Source organism: Carassius gibelio, chromosome A9 (assembly GCF_023724105.1).
Source record: "Carassius gibelio isolate Cgi1373 ecotype wild population from Czech Republic chromosome A9, carGib1.2-hapl.c, whole genome shotgun sequence".
In the NCBI taxonomy this organism is placed as follows: domain Eukaryota; kingdom Metazoa; phylum Chordata; class Actinopteri; order Cypriniformes; family Cyprinidae; genus Carassius; species Carassius gibelio.
This window is the reverse complement of record NC_068379.1, coordinates 2,329,299-2,349,488: the sequence shown is the minus strand read 5'-3', so window position 1 is coordinate 2,349,488 and position 20,190 is coordinate 2,329,299. Positions and strand designations below refer to the sequence as shown.

Genomic DNA, 20,190 nt, shown 5'->3' with positions numbered 1-20,190 from the left:
ACTTGAAACCACAATCTCTGGCTTTGGAGGCCAGTGCCTCAGGAGTGTCTAGAAGTTAACTCTTTTTGTATATTGTAAAGGCCTCCTGAATAAGATTGAGATTTAAAATGCCTTAGCAGAGGATGGTTTCGATCCATCGACCTCTGGGTTATGGGCCCAGCACGCTTCCGCTGCGCCACTCTGCTTTATTCAGGAGGCCTTTACAATGCACACAAAGAGTCTTCTAGATGACTGAATATTATGAGAGGTCAAATTGGCCTCAGCTTTTCACGACCAGCTTGTTGCTTTTGACGTTTTTTAGGGTCTCAGGAGTGTTTAGAAGTTAAAAGGTCATAGCAGAGGATGGTTTCGATCCATCGACCTCTGGGTTATGGGCCCAGCACGCTTCCGCTGCGCCACTCTGCTGTAATCAACCTTGACCGGACTTGAAACCACAATCTCTGGCTTAGGAGGCCAGTGCCTCAGGAGTGTCTAGAAGTTAACTCTTTGTGTGTATTGTAAAGGCATCCTGAGTTTCAAAAAGGCTTAGCAGAGGATCGTTTCGATCCATCGACCTCTGGGTTATGGGCCCAGCACGCTTCCACTGCGCCACTCTGCTGTAGTGCACCTTGACCGGACTCGAAACCACAATCTCTTTCTTAGGAGGCCAGTGCCTCAGGGATGTATAGATGTTAACTTTTTGTGCGTATTGTAAAGGGCTCCTGAATAAGATTGAGATTTAAAATGCCTTAGCAGAGGATGGTTTCGATCCATCGACCTCTGGGTTATGGGCCCAGCACGCTTCCGCTGCCCCACTCTGCTGTAATCAACCTTGACCGGACTTGAAACCACAATCTCTGGCTTTGGAGGCCAGTGCCTCAGGAGTGTCTAGAAGTTAACTCTTTTTGTATATTGTAAAGGCTTCCTGAATAAGATTGAGATTTAAAATGCCTTAGCAGAGGATGGTTTCGATCCATCGACCTCTGGGTTATGGGCCCAGCACGCTTCCGCTGCGCCACTCTGCTGTAATCAACCTTGACCGGACTTGAAACCACAGTCTCTGGCTTAGGAGGCCAGTGCCTCAGGAGTGTCTAGAAGTTAACTCTTTGTGTGTATTGTAAAGGCATCCTGAGTTTCAAAAAGGCTTAGCAGAGGATCGTTTCGATCCTTCAACCTCTGGGTTGAGCACGCTTCCGCTGCTCCACTCTGCTGTATTCACCCCAGATGGGACTCGAACCCACAATCCCTGGCTTAGGAGGCCAGTGCCTTATCCATTAGGCCACTGGGGCTTGAAAACAGATGCTAACTTGCCCTTTTATATCTCAATCTTATTCAGGAGGCCTTTACAATGCACACAAAGAGTCTTCTAGATGACTGAATATTATGAGAGGTCAAATTGGCCTCAGCTTTTCACGACCAGCTTGTTGCTTTTGACGTTTTTTAGGGTCTCAGGAGTGTTTAGAAGTTAAAAGGGCATAGCAGAGGATGGTTTCGATCCATCGACCTCTGGGTTATGGGCCCAGCACGCTTCCGCTGCGCCACTCTGCTGTAGTGCACCTTGACCGGACTCGAAACCACAATCTCTGGCTTAGGAGGCCAGTGCCTCAGGGCTGTATAGATGTTAACTTTTTGTGCGCATTGTAAAGGCCTCCTGAATAAGATTGAGATTTAAAATGTCTTAGCAGAGGATGGTATCGATCCATCGATCTCTGAGTTATGGGCCCAGCACGCTTCCGCTGCGCCACTCTGCTGTAATCGACCTTGACCGGACTTGAAACCACAATCTCTGGCTTTGGAGGCCAGTGCCTCAGGAGTGTCTAGAAGTTAACTCTTTGTGTGTATTGTAAAGGCATCCTGAGACTCAAAAAGGCTTAGCAGAGGATGGTTTCGATCTTTCGAGCTCTGGGCCCAGCACGCTTCCGCTGAGCTACTGTGCTGTATTCACCCCAGATGGGACTCGAACCCACAATCCCTGGCTTAGGAGGCCAGTGCCTTATCCATTAGGCCACTGGGGCTTGAAAACAGATGCTAACTTGCCCTTTTATATCTCAATCTTATTCAGGAGGCCTTTACAATGCACACAAAGAGTCTTCTAGATGTCTGAAAATTATGAGAGGTCAAATTGGCCTCAGCTTTTCACGACCAGCTTGTTGCTTTTGACGTTTTTTAGGGTCTCAGGAGTGTTTAGAAGTTAAAAGGTCATAGCAGAGGATGGTTTCGATCCATCGACCTCTGGGTTATGGGCCCAGCACGCTTCCGCTGCGCCACTCTGCTGTAATCAACCTTGACCGGACTTGAAACCACAATCTCTGGCTTTGGAGGCCAGTGCCTCAGGAGTGTCTAGAAGTTAACTCTTTTTGTATATTGTAAAGGCCTCCTGAATAAGATTGAGATTTAAAATGCCTTAGCAGAGGATGGTTTCGATCCTTCGACCTCTGGGTTATGGGCCCAGCACGCTTCCGCTGCGCCACTCTGCTGTATTCAGGAGGCCTTTACAATGCACACAAAGAGTCTTCTAGATGACTGAATATTATGAGAGGTCAAATTGGCCTCAGCTTTTCACGACCAGCTTGTTGCTTTTGACGTTTTTTAGGGTCTCAGGAGTGTTTAGAAGTTAAAAGGTCATAGCAGAGGATGGTTTCGATCCATCGACCTCTGGGTTATGGGCCCAGCACTCTTCCGCTGCGCCACTCTGCTGTAATCAACCTTGACCGGACTTGAAACCACAATCTCTGGCTTAGGAGGCCAGTGCCTCAGGAGTGTCTAGAAGTTAACTCTTTGTGTGTATTGTAAAGGCATCCTGAGTTTCAAAAAGGCTTAGCAGAGGATCGTTTCGATCCTTCAACCTCTGGGTTACACACGCTTCCGCTGGTCCACTCTGCTGTATTCACCCCAGATGGGACTCGAACCCACAATCCCTGGCTTAGGAGGCCAGTGCCTTATCCATTAGGCCACTGGGGCTTGAAAACAGATGCTAACTTGCCCTTTTATATCTCAATCTTATTCAGGAGGCCTTTACAATGCACACAAAGAGTCTTCTAGATGACTGAATATTATGAGAGGTCAAATTGGCCTCAGCTTTTCACGACCAGCTTGTTGCTTTTGACGTTTTTTAGGGTCTCAGGAGTGTTTAGAAGTTAAAAGGGCATAGCAGAGGATGGTTTCGATCCATCGACCTCTGGGTTATGGGCCCAGCACGCTTCCGCTGCGCCACTCTGCTGTAGTGCACCTTGACCGGACTCGAAACCACAATCTCTGGCTTAGGAGGCCAGTGCCTCAGGGCTGTATAGATGTTAACTTTTTGTGCGTATTGTAAAGGCCTCCTGAATAAGATTGGGATTTAAAATGTCTTAGCAGAGGATGGTGGCGATCCATCGATCTCTGAGTTATGGGCCCAGCACGCTTCCGCTGCGCCACTCTGCTGTAATCGACCTTGACCGGACTTGAAACCACAATCTCTGGCTTTGGAGGCCAGTGCCTCAGGAGTGTCTAGAAGTTAACTCTTTGTGTGTATTGTAAAGGCATCCTGAGACTCAAAAAGGCTTAGCAGAGGATGGTTTCGATCCTTCGAGCTCTGGGCCCAGCACGCTTCCGCTGAGCTACTGTGCTGTATTCACCCCAGATGGGACTCGAACCCACAATCCCTGGCTTAGGAGGCCAGTGCCTTATCCATTAGGCCACTGGGGCTTGAAAACAGATGCTAACTTGCCCTTTTATATCTCAATCTTATTCAGGAGGCCTTTACAATGCACACAAAGAGTCTTCTAGATGACTGAAAATTATGAGAGGTCAAATTGGCCTCAGCTTTTCACGACCAGCTTGTTGCTTTTGACGTTTTTTAGGGTCTCAGGAGTGTTTAGAAGTTAAAAGGTCATAGCAGAGGATGGTTTCGATCCATCGACCTCTGGGTTATGGGCCCAGCACTCTTCCGCTGCGCCACTCTGCTGTAATCAACCTTGACCGGACTTGAAACCACAATCTCTGGCTTTGGAGGCCAGTGCCTCAGGAGTGTCTAGAAGTTAACTCTTTTTGTATATTGTAAAGGCCTCCTGAATAAGATTGAGATTTAAAATGCCTTAGCAGAGGATGGTTTCGATCCATCGACCTCTGGGTTATGGGCCCAGCACGCTTCCGCTGCGCCACTCTGCTGTATTCAGGAGGCCTTTACAATGCACACAAAGAGTCTTCTAGATGACTGAATATTATGAGAGGTCAAATTGGCCTCAGCTTTTCACGACCAGCTTGTTGCTTTTGACGTTTTTTAGGGTCTCAGGAGTGTTTAGAAGTTAAAAGGTCATAGCAGAGGATGGTTTCGATCCATCGACCTCTGGGTTATGGGCCCAGCACGCTTCCGCTGCGCCACTCTGCTTTAATCAACCTTGACTGGACTTGAAACCACAATCTCTGGCTTAGGAGGCCAGTGCCTCAGGAGTGTCTAGAAGTTAACTCTTTGTGTGTATTGTAAAGGCATCCTGAGTTTCAAAAAGGCTTAGCAGAGGATCGTTTCGATCCTTCAACCTCTGGGTTACACACGCTTCCGCTGGTCCACTCTGCTGTATTCACCCCAGATGGGACTCAATCCCACAATCCCTGGCTTAAGAGGCCAGTGCCTTATCCATTAGGCCACTGGGGCTTGAAAACAGATGCTAACTTGCCCTTTTATATCTCAATCTTATTCAGGAGGCCTTTACAATGCACACAAAGAGTCTTCTAGATGACTGAATATTATTAGAGGTCAAATTGGCCTCAGCTTTTCACGACCAGCTTGTGGCTTTTGTTCCTTTTTAGGGACTCAAGAGTGTTTAGAAGTTAAAAGGTCATAGCAGAGGATGGTTTCGATCCATCGACCTCTGGGTTATGGGCCCAGCACGCTTCCGCTGCGCCACTCTGCTGTAGTGCACCTTGACCGGACTCGAAACCACAATCTCTTTCTTAGGAGGCCAGAGCCTCAGGGATGTATAGATGTTAACTTTTTGTGCGTATTGTAAAGGGCTCCTGAATAAGATTGAGATTTAAAATGCCTTAGCAGAGGATGGTTTCGATCCATCGACCTCTGGGTTATGGGCCCAGCACGCTTCCGCTGCGCCACTCTGCTGTAGTGCACCTTGACCGGACTCGAAACCACAATCTCTTTCTTAGGAGGCCAGTGCCTCAGGGATGTATAGATGTTAACTTTTTGTGCGTATTGTAAAGGGCTCCTGAATAAGATTGAGATTTAAAATGCCTTAGCAGAGGATGGTTTCGATCCATCGACCTCTGGGTTATGGGCCCAGCACGCTTCCGCTGCGCCACTCTGCTGTAATCAACCTTCACCGGACTTGAAACCACAATCTCTGGCTTAGGAGGCCAGTGCCTCAGGAGTGTCTAGAAGTTAACTCTTTGTGTGTATTGTAAAGGCATCCTGAGTTTCAAAAAGGCTTAGCAGAGGATCGTTTCGATCCTTCAACCTCCGGGTTGAGCACGCTTCCGCTGCTCCACTCTGCTGTATTCACCCCAGATGGGACTCGAACCCACAATCCCTGGCTTAGGAGGCCAGTGCCTTATCCATTAGGCCACTGGGGCTTGAAAACAGATGCTAACTTGCCCTTTTATATCTCAATCTTATTCAGGAGGCCTTTACAATGCACACAAAGAGTCTTCTAGATGACTGAATATTATGAGAGGTCAAATTGGCCTCAGCTTTTCACGACCAGCTTGTTGCTTTTGACGTTTTTTAGGGTCTCAGGAGTGTTTAGAAGTTAAAAGGGCATAGCAGAGGATGGTTTCGATCCATCGACCTCTGGGTTATGGGCCCAGCACGCTTCCGCTGCGCCACTCTGCTGTAGTGCACCTTGACCGGACTCGAAACCACAATCTCTGGCTTAGGAGGCCAGTGCCTCAGGGCTGTATAGATGTTAACTTTTTGTGCGTATTGTAAAGGCCTCCTGAATAAGATTGAGATTTAAAATGTCTTAGCAGAGGATGGTATCGATCCATCGATCTCTGGGTTATGGGCCCAGCACGCTTCTGCTGCGCCACTCTGCTGTAATCAACCTTGACCGGACTTGAAACCACAATCTCTGGCTTTGGAGGCCAGTGCCTCAGGAGTGTCTAGAAGTTAACTCTTTTTGTATATTGTAAAGGCCTCCTGAATAAGATTGAGATTTAAAATGCCTTAGCAGAGGATGGTTTCGATCCATCGACCTCTGGGTTATGGGCCCAGCACGCTTCCGCTGCGCCACTCTGCTGTAATCAACCTTGACCGGACTTGAAACCACAATCTCTGGCTTAGGAGGCCAGTGCCTCAGGAGTGTCTAGAAGTTAACTCTTTGTGTGTATTGTTCACCCCAGATGGGACTCAATCCCACAATCCCTGGCTTAAGAGGCCAGTGCCTTATCCATTAGGCCACTGGGGCTTGAAAACAGATGCTAACTTGCCCTTTTATATCTCAATCTTATTCAGGAGGCCTTTACAATGCACACAAAGAGTCTTCTAGATGACTGAATATTATTAGAGGTCAAATTGGCCTCAGCTTTTCACGACCAGCTTGTGGCTTTTGTTCCTTTTTAGGGACTCAAGAGTGTTTAGAAGTTAAAAGGTCATAGCAGAGGATGGTTTCGATCCATCGACCTCTGGGTTATGGGCCCAGCACGCTTCCGCTGCGCCACTCTGCTGTAATCAACCTTGACCGGACTTGAAACCACAATCTCTGGCTTAGGAGGCCAGTGCCTCGGGGCTGTATAGATGTTAACTTTTTGTGCGTATTGTAAAGGCCTCCTGAATAAGATTGAGATGTAAAATGCCTTAGCAGAGGATGGTTTCGATCCATCGACCTCTGGGTTATGGGCCCAGCACGCTTCCGCTGCGCCACTCTGCTGTAATCAACCTTGACCGGACTTGAAACCACAATCTCTGGCTTAGGAGGCCAGTGCCTCAGGGGTGTATAGATGTTAACTTTTTGTGCGTATTGTAAAGGCCTCCTGAATAAGATTGAGATTTAAAATGCCTTAGCAGAGGATGGTTTCGATCCATCGACCTCTGGGTTATGGGCCCAGCACGCTTCCGCTGCGCCACTCTGCTGTAATCATCATTGACCGGACTTGAAACCACAATCTCTGTCTTAGGAGGCAAGTGCCTCAGGAGTGTCTAGAAGTTAACTCTTTTTGTATATTGTAAAGGCCTCCTGAATAAGATTGAGATTTAAAATGCCTTAGCAGAGGATGGTTTCGATCCATCGACATCTGGGTTATTTTGACCAGCACGCTTCCGCTGCGCCACTCTGCTGTAATCAACCTTGACCGGACTTGAAACCACAATCTCTGGCTTAGGAGGCCAGTGCCTCAGGAGTGTCTAGAAGTTAACTCTTTGTGTGTATTGTAAAGGCATCCTGAGACTCAAAAAGGCTTAGCAGAGGATGGTTTCGATCCTTCGAGCTCTGGGCCCAGCACGCTTCCGCTGAGCCACTGTGCTGTATTCACCCCAGATGGGACTCGAACCCACAATCCCTGGCTTAGGAGGCCAGTGCCTTATCCATTAGGCCACTGGGGCTTGAAAACAGATGCTAACTTGCCCTTTTATATCTCAATCTTATTCAGGAGGCCTTTACAATGCACACAAAGAGTCTTCTAGATGACTGAAAATTATGAGAGGTCAAATTGGCCTCAGCTTTTCACGACCAGCTTGTTGCTTTTGACGTTTTTTAGGGTCTCAGGAGTGTTTAGAAGTTAAAAGGTCATAGCAGAGGATGGTTTCGATCCATCGACCTCTGGGTTATGGGCCCAGCACGCTTCCGCTGTGCCACTCTGCTGTAACCAAACTTGACCGGACTTGAAACCACAATCTCTGGCTTTGGAGGCCAGTGCCTCAGGAGTGTCTAGAAGTTAACTCTTTTTGTATATTGTAAAGGCCTCCTGAATAAGATTGAGATTTAAAATGCCTTAGCAGAGGATGGTTTCGATCCATCGACCTCTGGGTTATGGGCCCAGCACGCTTCCGCTGCGCCACTCTGCTGTATTCAGGATGCCTTTACAATGCACACAAAGAGTCTTCTAGATGACTGAATATTATGAGAGGTCAAATTGGCCTCAGCTTTTCACGACCAGCTTGTTGCTTTTGACGTTTTTTAGGGTCTCAGGAGTGTTTAGAAGTTAAAAGGTCATAGCAGAGGATGGTTTCGATCCATCGACCTCTGGGTTATGGGCCCAGCACGCTTCCGCTGCGCCACTCTGCTGTAATCAACCTTGACCGGACTTGAAACCACAATCTCTGGCTTAGGAGGCCAGTGCCTCAGGAGTGTCTAGAAGTTAACTCTTTGTGTGTATTGTAAAGGCATCCTGAGTTTCAAAAAGGCTTAGCAGAGGATCGTTTCGATCCTTCAACCTCTGGGTTACACACGCTTCCGCTGCTCCACTCTGCTGTATTCACCCCAGATGGGACTCAATCCCACAATCCCTGGCTTAAGAGGCCAGTGCCTTATCCATTAGGCCACTGGGGCTTGAAAACAGATGCTAACTTGCCCTTTTATATCTCAATCTTATTCAGGAGGCCTTTACAATGCACACAAAGAGTCTTCTAGATGACTGAATATTATTAGAGGTCAAATTGGCCTCAGCTTTTCACGACCAGCTTGTTGCTTTTGACGTTTTTTAGGGTCTCAGGAGTGTTTAGAAGTTAAAAGGGCATAGCAGAGGATGGTTTCGATCCATCGACCTCTGGGTTATGGGCCAAGCACGCTTCCGCTGCGCCACTCTGCTGTAGTGCACCTTGACCGGACTCGAAACCACAATCTCTGGCTTAGGAGGCCAGTGCCTCAGGGCTGCATAGATGTTAACTTTTTGTGCGTATTGTAAAGGCCTCCTGAATAAGATTGAGATTTAAAATGCCTTAGCAGAGGATGGTTTCGATCCATCGACCTCTGGGTTATGGGCCCAGCACGCTTCCGCTGCGCCACTCTGCTGTATTCAGGAGGCCTTTACAATGCACACAAAGAGTCTTCTAGATGACTGAATATTATGAGAGGTCAAATTGGCCTCAGCTTTTCACGACCAGCTTGTTGCTTTTGACGTTTTTTAGGGTCTCAGGAGTGTTTAGAAGTTAAAAGGTCATAGCAGAGGATGGTTTCGATCCATCGACCTCTGGGTTATGGGCCCAGCACGCTTCCGCTGCGCCACTCTGCTGTAATCAACCTTGACCGGACTTGAAACCACAATCTCTGGCTTAGGAGGCCAGTGCCTCAGGAGTGTCTAGAAGTTAACTCTTTGTGTGTATTGTAAAGGCATCCTGAGTTTCAAAAAGGCTTAGCAGAGGATCGTTTCGATCCTTCAACCTCTGGGTTACACACGCTTCCGCTGGTCCACTCTGCTGTATTCACCCCAGATGGGACTCAATCCCACAATCCCTGGCTTAAGAGGCCAGTGCCTTATCCATTAGGCCACTGGGGCTTGAAAACAGATGCTAACTTGCCCTTTTATATCTCAATCTTATTCAGGAGGCCTTTACAATGCACACAAAGAGTCTTCTAGATGACTGAATATTATTAGAGGTCAAATTGGCCTCAGCTTTTCACGACCAGCTTGTGGCTTTTGTTCCTTTTTAGGGACTCAAGAGTGTTTAGAAGTTAAAAGGTCATAGCAGAGGATGGTTTCGATCCATCGACCTCTGGGTTATGGGCCCAGCACGCTTCCGCTGCGCCACTCTGCTGTAGTGCACCTTGACCGGACTCGAAACCACAATCTCTTTCTTAGGAGGCCAGTGCCTCAGGGATGTATAGATGTTAACTTTTTGTGCGTATTGTAAAGGGCTCCTGAATAAGATTGAGATTTAAAATGCCTTAGCAGAGGATGGTTTCGATCCATCGACCTCTGGGTTATGGGCCCAGCACGCTTCCGCTGCGCCACTCTGCTGTAATCAACCTTGACCGGACTTGAAACCACAATCTCTGGCTTTGGAGGCCAGTGCCTCAGGAGTGTCTAGAAGTTAACTCTTTTTGTATATTGTAAAGGCCTCCTGAATAAGATTGAGATTTAAAAGGTCATAGCAGAGGATGGTTTCGATCCATCGACCTCTGGGTTATGGGCCCAGCACGCTTCCGCTGTGCCACTCTGCTGTAACCAACCTTGACCGGACTTGAAACCACAATCTCTGGCTTTGGAGGCCAGTGCCTCAGGAGTGTCTAGAAGTTAACTCTTTTTGTATATTGTAAAGGCCTCCTGAATAAGATTGAGATTTAAAATGCCTTAGCAGAGGATGGTTTCGATCCATCGACCTCTGGGTTATGGGCCCAGCACGCTTCCGCTGCGCCACTCTGCTGTATTCAGGATGCCTTTACAATGCACACAAAGAGTCTTCTAGATGACTGAATATTATGAGAGGTCAAATTGGCCTCAGCTTTTCACGACCAGCTTGTTGCTTTTGACGTTTTTTAGGGTCTCAGGAGTGTTTAGAAGTTAAAAGGTCATAGCAGAGGATGGTTTCGATCCATCGACCTCTGGGTTATGGGCCCAGCACGCTTCCGCTGCGCCACTCTGCTGTAATCAACCTTGACCGGACTTGAAACCACAATCTCTGGCTTAGGAGGCCAGTGCCTCAGGAGTGTCTAGAAGTTAACTCTTTGTGTGTATTGTAAAGGCATCCTGAGTTTCAAAAAGGCTTAGCAGAGGATCGTTTCGATCCTTCAACCTCTGGGTTACACACGCTTCCGCTGCTCCACTCTGCTGTATTCACCCCAGATGGGACTCAATCCCACAATCCCTGGCTTAAGAGGCCAGTGCCTTATCCATTAGGCCACTGGGGCTTGAAAACAGATGCTAACTTGCCCTTTTATATCTCAATCTTATTCAGGAGGCCTTTACAATGCACACAAAGAGTCTTCTAGATGACTGAATATTATTAGAGGTCAAATTGGCCTCAGCTTTTCACGACCAGCTTGTTGCTTTTGACGTTTTTTAGGGTCTCAGGAGTGTTTAGAAGTTAAAAGGGCATAGCAGAGGATGTTTTCGATCCATCGACCTCTGGGTTATGGGCCCAGCACGCTTCCGCTGCGCCACTCTGCTGTAGTGCACCTTGACCGGACTCGAAACCACAATCTCTGGCTTAGGAGGCCAGTGCCTCAGGGCTGCATAGATGTTAACTTTTTGTGCGTATTGTAAAGGCCTCCTGAATAAGATTGAGATTTAAAATGCCTTAGCAGAGGATGGTTTCGATCCATCGACCTCTGGGTTATGGGCCCAGCACGCTTCCGCTGCGCCACTCTGCTGTATTCAGGAGGCCTTTACAATGCACACAAAGAGTCTTCTAGATGACTGAATATTATGAGAGGTCAAATTGGCCTCAGCTTTTCACGACCAGCTTGTTGCTTTTGACGTTTTTTAGGGTCTCAGGAGTGTTTAGAAGTTAAAAGGTCATAGCAGAGGATGGTTTCGATCCATCGACCTCTGGGTTATGGGCCCAGCACGCTTCCGCTGCGCCACTCTGCTGTAATCAACCTTGACCGGACTTGAAACCACAATCTCTGGCTTAGGAGGCCAGTGCCTCAGGAGTGTCTAGAAGTTAACTCTTTGTGTGTATTGTAAAGGCATCCTGAGTTTCAAAAAGGCTTAGCAGAGGATCGTTTCGATCCTTCAACCTCTGGGTTACACACGCTTCCGCTGGTCCACTCTGCTGTATTCACCCCAGATGGGACTCAATCCCACAATCCCTGGCTTAAGAGGCCAGTGCCTTATCCATTAGGCCACTGGGGCTTGAAAACAGATGCTAACTTGCCCTTTTATATCTCAATCTTATTCAGGAGGCCTTTACAATGCACACAAAGAGTCTTCTAGATGACTGAATATTATTAGAGGTCAAATTGGCCTCAGCTTTTCACGACCAGCTTGTGGCTTTTGTTCCTTTTTAGGGACTCAAGAGTGTTTAGAAGTTAAAAGGTCATAGCAGAGGATGGTTTCGATCCATCGACCTCTGGGTTATGGGCCCAGCACGCTTCCGCTGCGCCACTCTGCTGTAGTGCACCTTGACCGGACTCGAAACCACAATCTCTTTCTTAGGAGGCCAGTGCCTCAGGGATGTATAGATGTTAACTTTTTGTGCGTATTGTAAAGGGCTCCTGAATAAGATTGAGATTTAAAATGCCTTAGCAGAGGATGGTTTCGATCCATCGACCTCTGGGTTATGGGCCCAGCACGCTTCCGCTGCGCCACTCTGCTGTAATCAACCTTGACCGGACTTGAAACCACAATCTCTGGCTTTGGAGGCCAGTGCCTCAGGAGTGTCTAGAAGTTAACTCTTTTTGTATATTGTAAAGGCCTCCTGAATAAGATTGAGATTTAAAATGCCTTAGCAGAGGATGGTTTCGATCCATCGACCTCTGGGTTATGGGCCCAGCACGCTTCCGCTGCGCCACTCTTCTGTAGTGCACCTTGACAGGACTCGAAACCACAATCTCTGGCTTAGGAGGCCAGTGCCTCAGGGCTGTATAGATGTTAACTTTTTGTGCGTATTGTAAAGGCCTCCTGAATAAGATTGAGATTTAAAATGTCTTAGCAGAGGATGGTATCGATCCATCGATCTCTGGGTTATGGGCCCAGCACGCTTCCGCTGCGCCACTCTGCTGTAATCGACCTTGACCGGACTTGAAACCACAATCTCTGGCTTTGGAGGCCAGTGCCTCAGGAGTGTCTAGAAGTTAACTCTTTGTGTGTATTGTAAAGGCATCCTGAGACTCAAAAAGGCTTAGCAGAGGATGGTTTCGATCCTTCGAGCTCTGGGCCCAGCACGCTTCCGCTGAGCTACTGTGCTGTATTCACCCCAGATGGGACTCGAACCCACAATCCCTGGCTTAGGAGGCCAGTGCCTTATCCATTAGGCCACTGGGGCTTGAAAACAGATGCTAACTTGCCCTTTTATATCTCAATCTTATTCAGGAGGCCTTTACAATGCATACAAAGAGTCTTCTAGATGACTGAAAATTATGAGAGGTCAAATTGGCCTCAGCTTTTCACGACCAGCTTGTTGCTTTTGACGTTTTTTAGGGTCTCAGGAGTGTTTAGAAGTTAAAAGGTCATAGCAGAGGATGGTTTCGATCCATCGACCTCTGGGTTATGGGCCCAGCACGCTTCCGCTGCGCCACTCTGCTGTAATCAACCTTGACCGGACTTGAAACCACAATCTCTGGCTTTGGAGGCCAGTGCCTCAGGAGTGTCTAGAAGTTAACTCTTTTTGTATATTGTAAAGGCCTCCTGAATAAGATTGAGATTTAAAATGCCTTAGCAGAGGATGGTTTCGATCCATCGACCTCTGGGTTATGGGCCCAGCACGCTTCCGCTGCGCCACTCTGCTGTATTCAGGAGGCCTTTACAATGCACACAAAGAGTCTTCTAGATGACTGAATATTATGAGAGGTCAAATTGGCCTCAGCTTTTCACGACCAGCTTGTTGCTTTTGACGTTTTTTAGGGTCTCAGGAGTGTTTAGAAGTTAAAAGGTCATAGCAGAGGATGGTTTCGATCCATCGACCTCTGGGTTATGGGCCCAGCACGCTTCCGCTGCGCCACTCTGCTGTAATCAACCTTGACCGGACTTGAAACCACAATCTCTGGCTTAGGAGGCCAGTGCCTCAGGAGTGTCTAGAAGTTAACTCTTTGTGTGTATTGTAAAGGCATCCTGAGTTTCAAAAAGGCTTAGCAGAGGATCGTTTCGATCCTTCAACCTCTGGGTTACACACGCTTCCGCTGGTCCACTCTGCTGTATTCACCCCAGATGGGACTCAATCCCACAATCCCTGGCTTAAGAGGCCAGTGCCTTATCCATTAGGCCACTGGGGCTTGAAAACAGATGCTAACTTGCCCTTTTATATCTCAATCTTATTCAGGAGGCCTTTACAATGCACACAAAGAGTCTTCTAGATGAATGAATATTATTAGAGGTCAAATTGGCCTCAGCTTTTCACGACCAGCTTGTGGCTTTTGTTCCTTTTTAGGGACTCAAGAGTGTTTAGAAGTTAAAAGGTCATAGCAGAGGATGGTTTCGATCCATCGACCTCTGGGTTATGGGCCCAGCACGCTTCCGCTGCGCCACTCTGCTGTAGTGCACCTTGACCGGACTCGAAACCACAATCTCTTTCTTAGGAGGCCAGTGCCTCAGGGATGTATAGATGTTAACTTTTTGTGCGTATTGTAAAGGGCTCCTGAATAAGATTGAGATTTAAAATGCCTTAGCAGAGGATGGTTTTGATCCATCGACCTCTGGGTTATGGGCCCAGCACGCTTCCGCTGCGCCACTCTGCTGTAATCAACCTTGACCGGACTTGAAACCACAATCTCTGGCTTTGGAGGCCAGTGCCTCAGGAGTGTCTAGAAGTTAACTCTTTTTGTATATTGTAAAGGCCTCCTGAATAAGATTGAGATTTAAAATGCCTTAGCAGAGGATGGTTTCGATCCATCGACCTCTGGGTTATGGGCCCAGCACGCTTCCGCTGCGCCACTCTGCTGTAATCAACCTTGACCGGACTTGAAACCACAGTCTCTGGCTTAGGAGGCCAGTGCCTCAGGAGTGTCTAGAAGTTAACTCTTTGTGTGTATTGTAAAGGCATCCTGAGTTTCAAAAAGGCTTAGCAGAGGATCGTTTCGATCCTTCAACCTCTGGGTTGAGCACGCTTCCGCTGCTCCACTCTGCTGTATTCACCCCAGATGGGACTCGAACCCACAATCCCTGGCTTAGGAGGCCAGTGCCTTATCCATTAGGCCACTGGGGCTTGAAAACAGATGCTAACCTGCCCTTTTATATCTCAATCTTATTCAGGAGGCCTTTACAATGCACACAAAGAGTCTTCTAGATGACTGAATTTTATGAGAGGTCAAATTGGCCTCAGCTTTTCACGACCAGCTTGTTGCTTTTGACGTTTTTTAGGGTCTCAGGAGTGTTTAGAAGTTAAAAGGGCATAGCAGAGGATGGTTTCGATCCATCGACCTCTGGGTTATGGGCCCAGCACGCTTCCGCTGCGCCACTCTGCTGTAGTGCACCTTGACCGGACTCGAAACCACAATCTCTGGCTTAGGAGGCCAGTGCCTCAGGGCTGTATAGATGTTAACTTTTTGTGCGTATTGTAAAGGCCTCCTGAATAAGATTGAGATTTAAAATGTCTTAGCAGAGGATGGTATCGATCCATCGATCTCTGGGTTATGGGCCCAGCACGCTTCCGCTGCGCCACTCTGCTGTAATCGACCTTGACCGGACTTGAAACCACAATCTCTGGCTTTGGAGGCCAGTGCCTCAGGAGTGCCTAGAAGTTAACTCTTTGTGTGTATTGTAAAGGCATCCTGAGACTCAAAAAGGCTTAGCAGAGGATGGTTTCGATCCTTCGAGCTCTGGGCCCAGCACGCTTCCGCTGAGCTAATGTGCTGTATTCACCCCAGATGGGACTCGAACCCACAATCCCTGGCTTAGGAGGCCAGTGCCTTATCCATTAGGCCACTGGGGCTTGAAAACAGATGCTAACTTGCCCTTTTATATCTCAATCTTATTCAGGAGGCCTTTACAATGCACACAAAGAGTCTTCTAGATGACTGAAAATTATGAGAGGTCAAATTGGCCTCAGCTTTTCACGACCAGCTTGTTGCTTTTGACGTTTTTTAGGGTCTCAGGAGTGTTTAGAAGTTAAAAGGTCATAGCAGAGGATGGTTTCGATCCATCGACCTCTGGGTTATGGGCCCAGCACGCTTCCGCTGCGCCACTCTGCTGTAATCAACCTTGACCGGACTTGAAACCACAATCTCTGGCTTTGGAGGCCAGTGCCTCAGGAGTGTCTAGAAGTTAACTCTTTTTGTATATTGTAAAGGCCTCCTGAATAAGATTGAGATTTAAAATGCCTTAGCAGAGGATGGTTTCGATCCATCGACCTCTGGGTTATGGGCCCAGCACGCTTCCGCTGCGCCACTCTGCTGTATTCAGGAGGCCTTTACAATGCACACAAAGAGTCTTCTAGATGACTGAATATTATGAGAGGTCAAATTGGCCTCAGCTTTTCACGACCAGCTTGTTGCTTTTGACGTTTTTTAGGGTCTCAGGAGTGTTTAGAAGTTAAAAGGTCATAGCAGAGGATGGTTTCGATCCATCGACCTCTGGGTTATGGGCCCAGCACGCTTCCGCTGCGCCACTCTGCTGTAATCAACCTTGACCGGACTTTAAACCACAATCTCTGGCTTAGGAGGCCAGTGCCTCAGGGGTGTATAGATGTTAACTTTTTGTGCGTATTGTAAAGGCCTCCTGAATAAGATTGAGATTTAAAATGCCTTAGCAGAGGATGGTTTCGATCCATCGACCTCTGGGTTATGGGCCCAGCACGCTTCCGCTGCGCCACTCTGCTGTAATCATCATTGACCGGACTTGAAACCACAATCTCTGGCTTAGGAGGCCAGTGCCTCAGGAGTGTCTAGAAGTTAACTCTTTGTGTGTATTGTAAAGGCATCCTGAGACTCAAAAAGGCTTAGCAGAGGATGGTTTCGATCCTTCGAGCTCTGGGCCCAGCACGCTTCCGCTGAGCCACTGTGCTGTATTCACCCCAGATGGGACTCGAACCCACAATCCCTTTCTTAGGAGGCCAGTGCCTTATCCATTAGGCCACTGGGGCTTGAAAACAGATGCTAACTTGCCCTTTTATATCTCAATCTTATTCAGGAGGCCTTTACAATGCAAACAAAGAGTCTTCTAGATGACTGAAAATTATGAGAGGTCAAATTGGCCTCAGCTTTTCACGACCAGCTTGTTGCTTTTGACGTTTTTTAGGGTCTCAGGAGTGTTTAGAAGTTAAAAGGTCATAGCAGAGGATGGTTTCAATCCATCGACCTCTGGGTTATGGGCCCAGCACGCTTCCGCTGCGCCACTCTGCTGTAATCAACCTTGACCGGACTTGAAACCACAATCTCTGGCTTTGGAGGCCAGTGCCTCAGGAGTGTCTAGAAGTTAACTCTTTTTGTATATTGTAAAGGCCTCCTGAATAAGATTGAGATTTAAAATGCCTTAGCAGAGGATGGTTTCGATCCATCGACCTCTGGGTTATGGGCCCAGCACGCTTCCGCTGCGCCACTCTGCTGTATTCAGGAGGCCTTTACAATGCACACAAAGAGTCTTCTAGATGACTGAATATTATGAGAGGTCAAATTGGCCTCAGCTTTTCACGACCAGCTTGTTGCTTTTGACGTTTTTTAGGGTCTCAGGAGTGTTTAGAAGTTAAAAGGTCATAGCAGAGGATGGTTTCGATCCATCGACCTCTGGGTTATGGGCCCAGCACGCTTCCGCTGCGCCACTCTGCTGTAATCAACCTTGACCGGACTTGAAACCACAATCTCTGGCTTAGGAGGCCAGTGCCTCAGGAGTGTCTAGAAGTTAACTCTTTGTGTGTATTGTAAAGGCATCCTGAGTTTCAAAAAGGCTTAGCAGAGGATCGTTTCGATCCTTCAACTTCTGGGTTACACACGCTTCCGCTGGTCCACTCTGCTGTATTCACCCCAGATGGGAGTCAATCCCACAATCCCTGGCTTAAGAGGCCAGTGCCTTATCCATTAGGCCACTGGGGCTTGAAAACAGATGCTAACTTGCCCTTTTATATCTCAATCTTATTCAGGAGGCCTTTACAATGCACACAAAGAGTCTTCTAGATGACTGAATATTATTAGAGGTCAAATTGGCCTCAGCTTTTCACGACCAGCTTGTGGCTTTTGTTCCTTTTTAGGGACTCAAGAGTGTTTAGAAGTTAAAAGGTCATAGCAGAGGATGGTTTCGATCCATCGACCTCTGGGTTATGGGCCCAGCACGCTTCCGCTGCGCCACTCTGCTGTAGTGCACCTTGACCGGACTCGAAACCACAATCTCTTTCTTAGGAGGCCAGTGCCTCAGGGATGTATAGATGTTAACTTTTTGTGCGTATTGTAAAGGGCTCCTGAATAAGATTGAGATTTAAAATGCCTTAGCAGAGGATGGTTTCGATCCATCGACCTCTGGGTTATGGGCCCAGCACGCTTCCGCTGCGCCACTCTGCTGTAATCAACCTTGACCGGACTTGAAACCACAATCTCTGGCTTTGGAGGCCAGTGCCTCAGGAGTGTCTAGAAGTTAACTCTTTTTGTATATTGTAAAGGCCTCCTGAATAAGATTGAGATTTAAAATGCCTTAGCAGAGGATGGTTTCGATCCATCGACCTCTGGGTTATGGGCCCAGCACGCTTCCGCTGCGCCACTCTGCTGTAATCAACCTTGACCGGACTTGAAACCACAGTCTCTGGCTTAGGAGGCCAGTGCCTCAGGAGTGTCTAGAAGTTAACTCTTTGTGTGTATTGTAAAGGCATCCTGAGTTTCAAAAAGGCTTAGCAGAGGATTGTTTCGATCCTTCAACCTCTGGGTTGAGCACGCTTCCGCTGCTCCACTCTGCTGTATTCACCCCAGATGGGACTCGAACCCACAATCCCTGGCTTAGGAGGCCAGTGCCTTATCCATTAGGCCACTGGGGCTTGAAAACAGATGCTAACTTGCCCTTTTATATCTCAATCTTATTCAGGAGGCCTTTACAATGCACACAAAGAGTCTTCTAGATGACTGAATATTATGAGAGGTCAAATTGGCCTCAGCTTTTCACGACCAGCTTGTTGCTTTTGACGTTTTTTAGGGTCTCAGGAGTGTTTAGAAGTTAAAAGGGCATAGCAGAGGATGGTTTCGATCCATCGACCTCTGGGTTATGGGCCCAGCACGCTTCCGCTGCGCCACTCTGCTGTATTCAGGAGGCCTTTACAATGCACACAAAGAGTCTTCTAGATGACTGAATATTATGAGAGGTCAAATTGGCCTCAGCTTTTCACGACCAGCTTGTTGCTTTTGACGTTTTTTAGGGTCTCAGGAGTGTTTAGAAGTTAAAAGGTCATAGCAGAGGATGGTTTCGATCCATCGACCTCTGGGTTATGGGCCCAGCACGCTTCCGCTGCGCCACTCTGCTGTAATCAACCTTGACCGGACTTGAAACCACAATCTCTGGCTTAGGAGGCCAGTGCCTCAGGAGTGTCTAGAAGTTAACTCTTTGTGTGTATTGTAAAGGCATCCTGAGTTTCAAAAAGGCTTAGCAGAGGATCGTTTCGATCCTTCAACCTCTGGGTTACACACGCTTCCGCTGGTCCACTCTGCTGTATTCACCCCAGATGGGACTCAATCCCAGAATCCCTGGCTTAAGAGGCCAGTGCCTTATCCATTAGGCCACTGGGGCTTGAAAACAGATGCTAACTTGCCCTTTTATATCTCAATCTTATTCAGGAGGCCTTTACAATGCACACAAAGAGTCTTCTAGATGACTGAATATTATTAGAGGTCAAATTGGCCTCAGCTTTTCACGACCAGCTTGTGGCTTTTGTTCCTTTTTAGGGACTCAAGAGTGTTTAGAAGTTAAAAGGTCATAGCAGAGGATGGTTTCGATCCATCGACCTCTGGGTTATGGGCCCAGCACGCTTCCGCTGCGCCACTCTGCTGTAGTGCACCTTGACCGGACTCGAAACCACAATCTCTTTCTTAGGAGGCCAGTGCCTCAGGGATGTATAGATGTTAACTTTTTGTGCGTATTGTAAAGGGCTCCTGAATAAGATTGAGATTTAAAATGCCTTAGCAGAGGATGGTTTCGATCCATCGACCTCTGGGTTATGGGCCCAGCACGCTTCCGCTGCGCCACTCTGCTGTAATCAACCTTGACCGGACTTGAAACCACAATCTCTGGCTTTGGAGGCCAGTGCCTCAGGAGTGTCTAGAAGTTAACTCTTTTTGTATATTGTAAAGGCCTCCTGAATAAGATTGAGATTTAAAATGCCTTAGCAGAGGATGGTTTCGATCCATCGACCTCTGGGTTATGGGCCCAGCACGCTTCCGCTGCGCCACTCTTCTGTAGTGCACCTTGACAGGACTCGAAACCACAATCTCTGGCTTAGGAGGCCAGTGCCTCAGGGCTGTATAGATGTTAACTTTTTGTGCGTATTGTAAAGGCCTCCTGAATAAGATTGAGATTTAAAATGTCTTAGCAGAGGATGGTATCGATCCATCGATCTCTGGGTTATGGGCCCAGCACGCTTCCGCTGCGCCACTCTGCTGTAATCGACCTTGACCGGACTTGAAACCACAATCTCTGGCTTTGGAGGCCAGTGCCTCAGGAGTGTCTAGAAGTTAACTCTTTGTGTGTATTGTAAAGGCATCCTGAGACTCAAAAAGGCTTAGC

The 20,190-nt window shown here is 47.8% G+C and overlaps 17 non-coding genes across 17 annotated transcripts; all 17 read right to left on the bottom strand.

Moving 5' to 3' along the window:
• Nucleotides 1–1,195: 1,195 nt before the first annotated feature.
• Nucleotides 1,196–1,268, bottom strand: trnar-ccu (transfer RNA arginine (anticodon CCU)). The gene has a single exon. It is a non-coding gene; the product is annotated as a tRNA-Arg (tRNA).
• Nucleotides 1,269–1,921: 653 nt separating this feature from the next.
• trnar-ccu (transfer RNA arginine (anticodon CCU)) lies at nucleotides 1,922–1,994 on the bottom strand. The gene has a single exon. It is a non-coding gene; the product is annotated as a tRNA-Arg (tRNA).
• An 873-nt stretch (nucleotides 1,995–2,867) lies between these two features.
• On the bottom strand, nucleotides 2,868–2,940 carry trnar-ccu (transfer RNA arginine (anticodon CCU)). Its single transcript has one exon. It is a non-coding gene; the product is annotated as a tRNA-Arg (tRNA).
• A 653-nt stretch (nucleotides 2,941–3,593) lies between these two features.
• trnar-ccu (transfer RNA arginine (anticodon CCU)) lies at nucleotides 3,594–3,666 on the bottom strand. Its single transcript has one exon. It is a non-coding gene; the product is annotated as a tRNA-Arg (tRNA).
• An 873-nt stretch (nucleotides 3,667–4,539) lies between these two features.
• On the bottom strand, nucleotides 4,540–4,612 carry trnak-cuu (transfer RNA lysine (anticodon CUU)). The gene has a single exon. It is a non-coding gene; the product is annotated as a tRNA-Lys (tRNA).
• An 856-nt stretch (nucleotides 4,613–5,468) lies between these two features.
• trnar-ccu (transfer RNA arginine (anticodon CCU)) lies at nucleotides 5,469–5,541 on the bottom strand. The gene has a single exon. It is a non-coding gene; the product is annotated as a tRNA-Arg (tRNA).
• Nucleotides 5,542–6,301: 760 nt separating this feature from the next.
• Nucleotides 6,302–6,374, bottom strand: trnak-cuu (transfer RNA lysine (anticodon CUU)). The gene has a single exon. It is a non-coding gene; the product is annotated as a tRNA-Lys (tRNA).
• A 1,060-nt stretch (nucleotides 6,375–7,434) lies between these two features.
• trnar-ccu (transfer RNA arginine (anticodon CCU)) lies at nucleotides 7,435–7,507 on the bottom strand. Its single transcript has one exon. It is a non-coding gene; the product is annotated as a tRNA-Arg (tRNA).
• An 873-nt stretch (nucleotides 7,508–8,380) lies between these two features.
• Nucleotides 8,381–8,453, bottom strand: trnak-cuu (transfer RNA lysine (anticodon CUU)). Its single transcript has one exon. It is a non-coding gene; the product is annotated as a tRNA-Lys (tRNA).
• Nucleotides 8,454–9,326: 873 nt separating this feature from the next.
• On the bottom strand, nucleotides 9,327–9,399 carry trnak-cuu (transfer RNA lysine (anticodon CUU)). The gene has a single exon. It is a non-coding gene; the product is annotated as a tRNA-Lys (tRNA).
• Nucleotides 9,400–10,678: 1,279 nt separating this feature from the next.
• Nucleotides 10,679–10,751, bottom strand: trnak-cuu (transfer RNA lysine (anticodon CUU)). Its single transcript has one exon. It is a non-coding gene; the product is annotated as a tRNA-Lys (tRNA).
• Nucleotides 10,752–11,624: 873 nt separating this feature from the next.
• On the bottom strand, nucleotides 11,625–11,697 carry trnak-cuu (transfer RNA lysine (anticodon CUU)). Its single transcript has one exon. It is a non-coding gene; the product is annotated as a tRNA-Lys (tRNA).
• Nucleotides 11,698–12,756: 1,059 nt separating this feature from the next.
• On the bottom strand, nucleotides 12,757–12,829 carry trnar-ccu (transfer RNA arginine (anticodon CCU)). Its single transcript has one exon. It is a non-coding gene; the product is annotated as a tRNA-Arg (tRNA).
• Nucleotides 12,830–13,702: 873 nt separating this feature from the next.
• trnak-cuu (transfer RNA lysine (anticodon CUU)) lies at nucleotides 13,703–13,775 on the bottom strand. Its single transcript has one exon. It is a non-coding gene; the product is annotated as a tRNA-Lys (tRNA).
• An 856-nt stretch (nucleotides 13,776–14,631) lies between these two features.
• trnar-ccu (transfer RNA arginine (anticodon CCU)) lies at nucleotides 14,632–14,704 on the bottom strand. Its single transcript has one exon. It is a non-coding gene; the product is annotated as a tRNA-Arg (tRNA).
• Nucleotides 14,705–15,357: 653 nt separating this feature from the next.
• On the bottom strand, nucleotides 15,358–15,430 carry trnar-ccu (transfer RNA arginine (anticodon CCU)). The gene has a single exon. It is a non-coding gene; the product is annotated as a tRNA-Arg (tRNA).
• Nucleotides 15,431–18,381: 2,951 nt separating this feature from the next.
• Nucleotides 18,382–18,454, bottom strand: trnar-ccu (transfer RNA arginine (anticodon CCU)). Its single transcript has one exon. It is a non-coding gene; the product is annotated as a tRNA-Arg (tRNA).
• Between the last annotated feature and the right edge of the window lie 1,736 nt (nucleotides 18,455–20,190).